Source organism: Sus scrofa, chromosome 18 (genome assembly GCF_000003025.6).
Source record: "Sus scrofa isolate TJ Tabasco breed Duroc chromosome 18, Sscrofa11.1, whole genome shotgun sequence".
Taxonomy (NCBI): Eukaryota; Metazoa; Chordata; class Mammalia; order Artiodactyla; family Suidae; genus Sus; species Sus scrofa.
The window spans coordinates 28,666,589-28,678,591 of NC_010460.4; the positions used below are offsets into that span (position 1 = coordinate 28,666,589).

General features: G+C 36.2%; 1 protein-coding gene across 4 annotated transcripts in view; it reads right to left on the minus strand.

The window, feature by feature from the left end:
* CFTR (cystic fibrosis transmembrane conductance regulator) overlaps window positions 1-12,003 on the minus strand; it is a 190,493-nt gene that overhangs the window by 38,872 nt on the left and 139,618 nt on the right.

Genomic DNA, 12,003 nt, shown 5'->3' on the forward strand with positions numbered 1-12,003 from the left:
CAGAGAGAATGACAGTGCCATGAGCACCTTGGCATGTAATCCAGGCTGCAATTGTAGCCTCAGCTTCTGAGCCTGAAAACATGCACTACTATTTAGATTAGAAGGAAAGTGTAACATACCAAACTATTTTTAGTCTCATCTATTTGTTTTCATTGAGCTTTTTAACCTAACATAATACTTTCTCTAATTGGAATGTCTAAACATTTTCAGGTGATATTAAAAACTGATATGCCAGTGTTGAGCTGTGTAGATGGAGCTGGACAGAAATTCAGATTTGGCAAGTATCTGAGTTTAGTAGATGGAAATGGACAAACTCCTTAGCCTTAACCTGCTACTTCCTGTGCAAAGGAAATTGTTCCCAAAGAGGAATGAGGGGCGGCACTGTCTAGCCCACTGACAGCAAAGTCTCATTGCAGCCATTATCACAGGTAGGAGCACACGTCTTAGATTTTGAGAAGTAAATGAGGAAGCCAAAGTGAGACGCAGGCACTGAGACATGGAACCTATTGCTCACGTGAAGAGGAAAACTTGCATCATTTGTACAGTCCTCTACAAAATTGGAGTTTAGCCAAAATGAGGTGGGATTTTTGCTTGAGAAGCATCTGCTTAATTTTTTTGGTTTGATTATTTAAATTTATTTTGCTCAAAAAATTCTTCTGAGTTAGTCTTAAAAACTAGATCTCATTCTCCCTATGATAACATCTAAATTACTAATGTAAGCATCAAGAGAACAACATCTTTTGGGAAAAAGACAGCTTCACAGCCTTATCTCAATCTTACTTTATAACAGATTTATGTAGGGAAAAAGAAAATGATTCCTGATTTTCCTTTCCACTTTTTGTTGACAAAAAAGGAAGAGAAGGCTAAAAGACCTTTTATAGAGTAAATCAGGAAGCCAGATTCTTCTTCCTTACAGAAATATTTACTGCATTTTCTTGCATCCTTTTGGCTGTTTGGAAACCAGGGCATCAAAATTGTGCATTAATACCTAATCTACATGCTATAATTCCCCGAAAGCCATGATAATATATCTCATGAGCCCAGGATCTGGCTGGTAACATTATAAAAAGTTTTATAAGTGGTTGTTACAGGAAAATTATAAGAAATGTGAAAGGAATCATCTGGAAAACTGGCACTGTGTGAAAAAAATCACATTTTGCAAGAAAAAATCAAAATGTGAAGTGCATAAAAGAGACTGTTAAAGTATTTTAAATCATAGATTTTTCCTGGTAGGTCCAAACTAAATGCTTTTCAGATGCCACTTAGACCTGAAACCCAAGGCCATATCAGAGTCATTAGCATAGACTTAAGAGATAATGTTTACCATGGAAACAGACTCTGCCCAAAACATATTTTTGAAACTCTGGTCTATCTTTTAAGTGTCTATTACTTACTCTCCTAGGGCACTTAAAAAGTCAATCAAGGACTGCATTGCTATAAATTATTAACAACAGAAGTGAGTTATGTACAGTGTTCTGTAAACTCTAACCTTTGTAAATTATTATAGCTTGCTATCTAAACTTGTGGCAAACCACATGGCAAGCCAATGTTACTTTTTCTGACTATGGGAAGTGATAGAGATGGTGTTCTTGACCGAAGAGAAGGAAAACACATTACAACTAATGACAAAAGGCACATCCTAAATAAAATCAGAGGTGTCAAATACATTGATGCCTATTTTCAACAACTGAGAGCTTCAGTAGTCATGGTACTAAGCGCCAATAGGCAAAGGAAGACTCTCAAACTTATCTTTCTATCTGAAAAGCTCTGATATCACTCACTGACTCTACCACTCAAACTTGAACTTACTTGAACCCTCTGATATCACTATTTTTTAAAAGCATATTATAGGCTAGCAGCAAGTACCTGGTAAATGAAATTGGGGCTATTCATATTTCAAGGGAAATCACAAGAAAAACTTACTAAAGGACAAAATCTAAAACAACAAATCAAAATATTTTCCCAAGGATTTGACTATTTTAATAAATTTTCTCTAAGCATCTTAATTTTGAAATAGTGCAACTTCCCCAAAGTTTTCTGTCATTAAGCACCCTCCTTTATATGTCTTTTACAGATTTATATGTGTCATTGGCTGATACATAGGACAAAAATAATTTTCTAATGGTCCATTGGTTCCAAAGTAAATTCTACCCCATAGACCAGAGGTCAGCAAAACTATGGCCCAGTGGCAAAACCCAGCCACACCTCTTTGTTTACTTTAGCTTTGCCCTACAAAGGCTGAGTTGAGAAATTGCCATAGAGATCATATAGCCCACGAAGTTAAAAACAGTACTATTTAACCCACTATAGAAAAAGTATCCTGACACCATGTCATGACTCACAGAAAACTGGAGTGAAAATGACCCTCAAAGATCATCTAATCCAGTGATTTACAAGTTGCTATACTGGAATTACAAAGAACACTTTAAAAAATAACCATCATGACCAGTCACCTTGCCCCAACCAAGAGAAGTGCTTTAATTGGTCTTAGAGGACCCTGAGTAATCTCTATTTCAGTAAAGGTTCCACTTTACACTTTCAGGTTGAGAACCTACCTCTGATCTAATCCATTCCTTCTTGGTACAAATGAAAAATTCTAAACCAAAGAAGTAAACGTAACAGGTAAAAAGCTCAACAAATTTTCCAAACTTTCCCACATTTGCACAATCGTTTCATGCTTTCATAAGCTCTCCTATTAATTTCAGACTCAAGAACATCATAATGGTGCTTTATCTTTGTTGGTTCTTGTAACACAGAGTTCTTTGATCAGCTCTGACAAGTACAGTGGTGAATGACCTAATCATTGAACTTGAACATTCAGGGATAGTAGCAGGGAAAGAAGCTTGACTCCTGCAAGCACCTGGAATAATGCCTGCATACATCCCAGTTGAGACTTGAAATCTTTCACAGGTTTAGAAGAAAATGTCAGAGCTAACAGAAGCTTAGAAATTTTCTAACTTACAAAGGAGAAAAATGACATCCTCAAGGGAGTTACAACTTGGCTAGTGCCACACAACTTCTTGGTGGTAAGACCAGAGGGGAATGCAAAGAAGAAAGCCACTTTGCAGGTTAAAACTGAAAAGGTTGAATGGGAAGAAGTCTTGGGACAGAGGTCATAAGTGGAAAATACACCACAAATTCGTGAGAGCAGAAAAACAAAGAAAAGTATTATCAAGAAGCCATTAAAAGGAGGTTAAAAAAAAATAGGAGAGAGAACTGAATCCTCCCTTCATATTCTCATGGCAGAAAGTACTTTCAATACAAGAGAATTAGGCATTGGAAGCATTGGATAAAAGCCAAGTTCCCCACTTTTCCTCCCATCAGGTTTCTTGTTGGTCATTACACAATCAGTCACTTGATCTTTACTGGAACTCAAAATAAACACAGGCAATAAAAGGACAAAGGAGAAATAGAGGGAGTTTCTATTGACAGAAAACTCTTCTCAGATTACATCAATCTTGCAAGAATTTCTGGAAACTCATTAACTGGACTCTAAATGTGAACCCTAGAGAGGCACAGTCTTCCCTGCTCATCCTGGTGGCTTCCATCCTCTTTTGTATTAGGGACACATACTAGAACAGGGATGGTTTATCTGCCCCTGCAACTGGAGCATTAAGGAAGCAGATAATAAGTCATATGCTCAGATCTTTCAGTTGTGCTCACTAGGGGATAGGCAGTACTGAAAATACATGAGTTGTCAACTGCCTCATTCAAACAATGACAAAATGAGTGTAGGCAATTTATCAGTTATCAGATGGCTTGATACCACTCAGTGTGAAACATCACCTCTGTACCCTTTCTAACTCTTATGTATTTATTTAATTTTTATTCATTCACAAAGACAGAAATCTAGGTATGCATTTTCTATTTAAGATATTCAATATTTAAGTAGCTAACAATAGGAGACAGAGAAGCTTTATGGTACTAAAAATGGCAGGCATTTTGTGACTCCAAATAAAATAACTACACAGCCTTGTTAATTAAGAACACAAAAATTAAGACACTAGCTTTAGCAATAACAATTAAATCCATATAGTACTTGAAGCATGGAGCTAAAAATAATGAACACTTCTCTTTTAATTTCTTCTACAGAATAGTATGAGATATAAAATTGAAATGAATGGAGACATACACATGATTCATGTTAAAATGAAGAGTGAATTAGAAATGGCATGAAACTAGAAATCAACCACAGGAAAAGAAATGAAAAAAAAAAAAAAACTAACTCCATGGAGACTAAACAACATGCTACTAAAAAACAAAACAAAACAAAACAAAACAATGGGTTAATGAAGAAATCAGCCAGGAAACTAAAAAATACCTCAAGACAAATGATAATGAAGACAATTATTCAAAATCTATGAGATGCCACAAAAGCAGTGCTTAAGGGAAATTCAGAGAAATATAGGCCGTCCTCAAAAAAGAAGAAAAATCTCAAATTGACAATTTAACCCACCACCTAAATGAATTAGAAAAAGAAGAACAAAAAAGACCTAGAGTCAGCAGAAGGAATGAAATCATAAAGATCAGAGAGGAAATCAATAAAATAGAGATTAAAAAACAATAGAAAATAATCAATAAAACCAAGAGCCGTTTCCTTGAAAAGGTAAACAAAATTGACAGACCTCTGGCCACACTCACCAAGAAGAGGAGAGAAAAAACCCAAATAAACAAAATAAGAAATGAAAAAGGAGAAATCTCAATGGATGCTACAGAAATACAAAAAAACATAAGAGAATGCTAGGTTATATGCCAACAAATTTGATAACCTAACAGAAATGGACAACTTTTTAGAGACTTACAGCCTGCCAAAACTGAACCAAGAAGAAAGAGATCAACTGAACAGACTGATCACTAAAAATGAAATCAAATATGTAATAAAAACACTCCCTGCAAATGAAAGTCAAGGACCAGATGGCTTCACAGGTGAATTCTACCAAACATACAAGAACTTATACCCATCCTTCTTAAACTTTTCCTAAAGATTGATGTAGAAGGAACACTCCCAAAGACATTCTATGAAGCCAACATTACCCTAAAACCAAAACCAAAGATAATGCAAAAAAGAAAATTACAGGCCAATATCTTTGATGAATATAAATGCAAAAATTCTCAACAAAATTTTAGCCAACTGAATACAACAACATATAAAAAAGATCGTGCACCACAATCGAGTGGGATTCATCCCAGGTTCACAAGGATCATTCAACATGCACAAATCAATCAATGTCATATACCACATTAACAAAGGAAAAGTAAAAAACCACATGATCATCCTGATAGACGCAGAAAAAGCATTTGAGACAAAGTCCAAAATCCATTCATGATAAGAACAAACCTTAACAATAAAAGCCATTAATGACAAACCCATAGCAAATATAATACTCAATGTAGAAAAGCTGAAAGCCTTCCCATTAAAATCTGGAACAAGACAAGGATGCCCACTTTAACCACTTTTATTCAACGTAGTATTGGAAATCCTAGCTACAGCAATCAGACAAACAAAAAAATAAAAGGTATCCAAATTGGAAGAGAAGAGGTAATTGTCACTGTACGCAGATGTCATGATACTATACCATAGAAAACCCTAAGGAATCCACAGAAAAACTGCTTGAACTGATCAATGAATTCAGCAAAGTAGCAAGATACAAGATCAACATTCAGAAATCAGTTGATTTCTGTATACTAACAATGAAATATTAGAAAAAGAATACAGAAATACAATGTTTTGAAATCTCACCCAAAAATATCAGATACCTGGGAATAAACCTGACCAAGGAGGTGAAAGACTGATATACTGAGAAATATAAAACATTAATCGAGGAAATTAAAGAGGATTCAAAGAAATGGAAAGATATTCCATGCTCCTGGGTTGGAAAAATTAATATCATAAAAATGGCCATACTGCCCAAAGCAATCTCAGATTCAATGCAATCCCTATCAAATTACCCATGACATTTCTTCATAGAACTATAACAAACCATCCAAAAACTTATATAGAACCACAAAAGACTCCGAATTACCAAAGCAATCCTGAGCAACAAAAACCAAGCAGGAGGCATAACTCTCCCAGACTTCGGGCAATATTACAAAGCCACAGTCATCAAGACAGTGTGGTACTAGTACCAAAACAGACATACAGACCAATGGAAAAGAATAGAGAACCCAGAAATAAACCCAGACACCTACAGTCAATTATCTTTTACAAAGGAGGCAAGAATATAAAAGGGGGAAAAGACAATCTTTTCAGCAAGTGGTGCTGGGAAAACTGGGCAGCTGCATGCAAATCAATAAAACTAGAACACACCCGAACACCACGCATGAAAATAAACTCAAAATGGCTTAAAGACTTAAATATAAGACAAGACACCATCAAACTCTTCGAAGAAAACAGGCAAAACATTATCTGACATCAACCTTATGAATATTTTCTCAGGTCAGTCTCCTAAGGCAACAGAAATAAAAGCAAAAGTAAATCAATGGGACCTGATCAAACTGACAAGATTTTGCACAGCAAAGGAAACCATAAAAAAGCCAAAAAGACAAACTACAGAATGGGAGAAAATAGTTTCAGATGATGCAACTGACAAGGGCTTAATCCCTAAAATATACAAACAACTTACATAACCTAACAGCAAAAAAAACCAACAACCCAATTGAGAAATGGGCAAAAGACCTGAATAGACATTTCTCCAAAGAAGATATACAGATGGCTGACAAGCACATGAAAAAAATGCTCAACATCATTGATTATTAGGGAAATGCAAATCAAATCAAAACCACCTCACACAAGTCAGAATGGCCATCATTAATAAGTCCACAAATAAGAACTGGAAAGGGTATGAAGAAAAGGGTATCCTCCTATACTGTTGGTGGGAATGTAAATTGGTACAACCACTATGGAAAACAATATGGTGGTACCTCAGAAAACTAAATATAGAACTACCATATGACCCAGGAATCCCACTATTGGGCATATATCTGGACAAAACTTTCCTTGAAAAAGACACATGCACCTGTATGTTCATTGCACCACTATTCACAATAGCCAAGATATGGAAACAACTTAAATGTCCATGGTCAGATGAATGGATTAAGAAGAGATGGTATGCATACACAATACTACTCAGCTTTAACAGAGAACAAAATAATACCATTTGCAGCAACATGGATGAAACTAGAGACTCTCATACTAAGTGAAGAAAGTCAGAAAGAGAAAGACAAATAACATATGATGTCACAAATCTGGAGTCTAACATATGGCACAAATGAAACTTTCCACAGAAAAGAAACTCATGGACTTGGAGAAGAGGCTTCTGGTTGCTAAGAGGGAGGGGAAAGAGTGGGATGAACAGGAATCTGGGGTTAATTGATGCAAACTATGGCTTTTGAACTGGATAAACAATGAGATCCTGCTGTATAGCACTGGGAACTATATCTAGTCACTTATGATGGAGCATAATGGAGGATAATATGAGAAAAAGAATGTATATATGTATATGTGACTGGGTCTCTTTGCTGTGCTGTAGAAAATTGATAGAACACTGTAAACCAGCTATAATGGAGAAAATAAAAATCATTTTAAAAAAGAGTGAATTAGAAATAACAGTTTTTAAAACACTGTGATGTCAACTGAAATAACTAGAAATCCCCTAACATGGGGGGAATCATTAAGTTAGACTCTGATAATTTTACTATTTTAAAATTTTCTGGGGTGATTCACAACCTATTATACTATATTGTTCATAAGATGACATTGTTCAGATGATTTTTTTCCAAACTGCTACATAAAGCTAGACAAATTAGTAGGTGGAATAGAAGTTTTGTTCATTTTTAATGGTCTCGATACTCCAAGTATATTTTTAGGAGATTCTAAATAAGAACATATGCCCTAAAATGTCAAGTCTACTGGAAGACATTCTACCACTGTTTTTTCATAAACAGATGGATATGTCAAGTTAGTATTTGGATATGTGTTTAGAGAGCAGGGGAGTGGTCTAAACTAGAGATATGAATGTGGGATTCATTGAGAGATGGTTTCTGATGCACAGAGTTAGATAACAACAACTAGAGAAAGTGTAGATAGAAGAGGGATGAAAATTCATTTGATGTTTAGGGATCTGCAATCAGAAAAGGGGCCAGCAGAGAGAACTAAGGAGGAACCAGAGAGGTGGCAGGAAAAAACAGATGGGAGTAGCCTCACACCAGTAAGAGAAGAAAAGATCGTAAGAAGGCTGTGTCTATGGCGTAAGTACTGCTGAGAGGTTGGGAGAAACATGAACACTGTCTCCAGCAAGATCTTGGTCATGAGCCCCCATGGGGATGACAGAAATGGAATGAAGTAGGTTGTGGAAAGAATGGAGAGGAGTAAATGGAGTCAGTCTCTCTTTCAAGAATTTTTGTGGGAGTTCCCGTCGTGGAGCAGTGGTTAACGAATCCAACTAGGAACCATGAGGTTGCGGGTTCGGTCCCTGCCCTTGCTCAGTGGGTTGACGATCCGGCGTTGCCGTGAGCTGTGGTGTAGGTTGCAGACGCGGCTCGGATCCCGCATTGCTGTGGCTCTGGTGTAGGTGGGTGGCTACAGCTCCGATTGGACCCCTAGCCTGGGAACCTCCATATGCCGCGGGAGCGGCCCAAGAAATAGCAACAACAACAACAACAAAAAGACAAAAAGACAACCAAAAAAAAAAAAAGAATTTTTGTGCAAAATGGGTCAAAGAAATGGGGTGCTAGCTGGAGATCAAGGGAAAGTGGTTTCACCAAGAGGGGTTAATTGCATATCACTGGCCTTTATATAGGAGAGAAAACACAGTGGGAAGGTGGAGCACTGAGCAGAGGTGTAACTGGTGAAGAGAAAGGAGGGAATTCTTCTCAGTTGCACCTATTTTTTTCTATGAAGTATGTAGCTGGTCTTTGGCTAAGAGCACAGAGCATGGGATTAGAGCACAGAGCTCCTGAGAAGAGACAAGAAAGTGGGAAAGAACCATCTTAGAGAATAAAATATTTACTAGGAAAACATAATCAAAGGTCTGTTGGCCAGTTTTGAGTGCCGACATTTGCAATATGCAGTCAGTCATAAACACAAAGCTACTTGAGGTTGGGATGAGGAAGTGTTACCATCCAAATATTACCTTTACTGGTTGAAAGCTAATGAAAGCTAGCGCCTGGGTTAAGTAATGGATAAGCAGAAAAAGTCATACTTGCCATTGGTATAACTTCATATTTGTGTTGACCATTTGACTCTGTGACCATGCCTAAACTTGGCCAGATGGGTAAAAGCAACACTCTTGCCAAGTCTAAAGATACTTTTTTCTGAGTAGCCTTGTCCTGAAAAACTAAAAGCGTGTATCCAGTAAAATACCCTGTTTACTGCACTTTAAACTCAGATCTAAATTCATTTAAGAACTCAATAAAGCAAAATGAGAACACACTGAGATTTTCTTCAGAGGCCACAAGGACCTATAGTGTTAACATATATGTACACATGGAATTTGAGGGCATAGCTCTATCTCCTATATGCTATGTGACAAAGAACAGATTACTGACAATTTTAGCAGGTGCAGGGGTAGAAGGAGAAAGGAGGGAATTAATAACTAAATAATGCCCACAAAGGCCCAGAAAAGACCACCTGTGCTGTTTGGCAGAGAAATGAGAACTAACATGATCGCTTTGATATTCAAACAAAAGAACATGACTTCTTAAAATATGATGAAGTGTAAATACTGATATTTTTAATAGGCTTTCATGCCAGAGATGAAAGACACAATGTCAAAGCACAGGTCACATGATGCCATGTGAAAAACTAGAGAATTAAAAATGTCTGGAAGAAATTCTAATGGAGATTAGACACATTGAGCAGATAGGCACCAAACACAGCGTGGTTGTAGAGGTTGTATATAAACCAAGAAAATGAACATGATAAAGAGAAATGAATTGTGCAGATACGAGGTGAAGAGATGTTTTCAGAATAAAAAAAAAAGTGAACTGCATGAGGGTTTTAACTGTAAAGTCAAAATTGTAAAAGTTTGAACAAAAGATTAAATAGATGCCAGCACAATATTTCTTTACTATTCTCCTATTATATTCCAACAAAAACATTTTTAAGTGAATTTACAAGACTCAACCCAAATGCATAAAAACTAAGTGAGGAGATGAATGAGTCACTAAAAAGAGCTGGTCAAACTCAAAAAAATAATGTTAAAGGAAAAGGGAGAAACCCCGTTATAAATCATGTTAAGGTTAAATTACACTTCAAAGAATTATTAAAATGCTTTGGTTAAATAAAACATTAAGTCACATGGGCAAAAAGAGGGCATGAAAAAAGTTTGGTTTTTCCCTAGGAGTATTTTTTTTATAATGATATTTGTTCTGACAGGAACTGATACAAGTTTCACAGCTGAATGAATGTGTGCATTTTGAGAACCTGTGAACTGAGTCAGAGAATTGGAAAAGAGACCTAGGCAACAGTGTTACATAGTCACTCTCAGTATGAGTTTCTAGACCCTCCCTCCACAAATGCAGTATTGGAGGTCTGATTTTAAACACGGTATTTCAGCTGGACTAATACAAGTTGAAGATAGAGCTATCTAGACCAGCTCTACAACCCGAATGAAAACTATGCATTTGTCTTTAAATAAAAGTAGAAAATCTGCCTTGCTTCCATTTATCTCTCACTCCTGCAACCATGAGATTTGTGCCCTGGACCCAGTGTTAGCTCACATATATATACTGCTGCAGACTCTGCATTCCAAAGAACCAAGACAAGAGGAAATAAAACCAAAATATGGTCTTTACACATCCTGATAAAGTACATAAATGTGTGGCAGTTTCTATCAAGCAAAAAGAGAAGTCAACGATAAGCACCCAGGAATGAGAAAGAAGCTAACACTAAAGACTGTAGACATTTTAAAAACAGGAAAAAAATATTATGAAAAAAGTCATGCTGATAAATTTGAAAATCCAAGATAGGGGAGGCTTTTGTAAATAAGATACCAAAACTACAACACACACAGGAAAAGACTGCTAAATTTAACTTCATTAAACTTAAAAGCTTCTTGTCACCAAAAGACACTATAGTCACTGGAGGACCATGTTTGAAATGTTTAGAGAAGTGACCACTGATTCAGAATTCACAAACTCCTGCAAATGAATTCAGGCAAAAAACTAGTCTACTGGAAAAATAAGCAATCTAAATGAACAAGCAATAACAGAAGAGGAAACTCAAATGGCCAATAAATATGTGTTGAGCTGCCTTATCTCTTTGGAAATCAGTTCACATTCATTAGAGTGCCAAAATTAAAAAGCCTGAGAAGAATGCCACCATCAAAAAGTCTAAAAATAATAAATGCTAGAGAGGGCATTGGAGAAAAAGGAAACCCCCCCTGCATTGTTGGTGGGAATGTAAATTGGTACAGCCGCAATGGATCAAAGTATGGCGCTTCCTTAAAAAACTAAAAATAGAACTACCGTATGATCCAGGAATCCACTCCTGGGCATATATCCAGAGAAAACCATAATGTGAAAAGATAATGCACCCCAAAGTTCACAGAGGACTATTTAGAATATCTAAGACATGAAAGCAACCTAAGCATCTGTCAACAGGTAAATGCATAAAGAAGGTGTGATATATAGATAAATTAAATATAATTCAACCATAAAAGAGAATTAATATTGCCATTTGCAACATACTAAGTGCAGTCAGAGAAATATAAATACTATATTATTTATATGTGGAATCTAAAAATTAATGTATATGAATCTGTATACAAAACAGAAACATATTAAAAAAACTAATTCATGGTTACCAAAGGGGAAAGGGAGAGGTGGAAGAATAAATTAGGAGTATGGGATTAGCAGATGCAAACTATAATACATAACATAGATAAGTAATAAGGAGTTACTGTATAGCACAGGGAACTATATTCAATATCTTGTAAAAACCTATAGCAGAAAGTAATCTCAAAAAAATATATAACTGAATCACTTTGCTGTGCAACTGAAAGT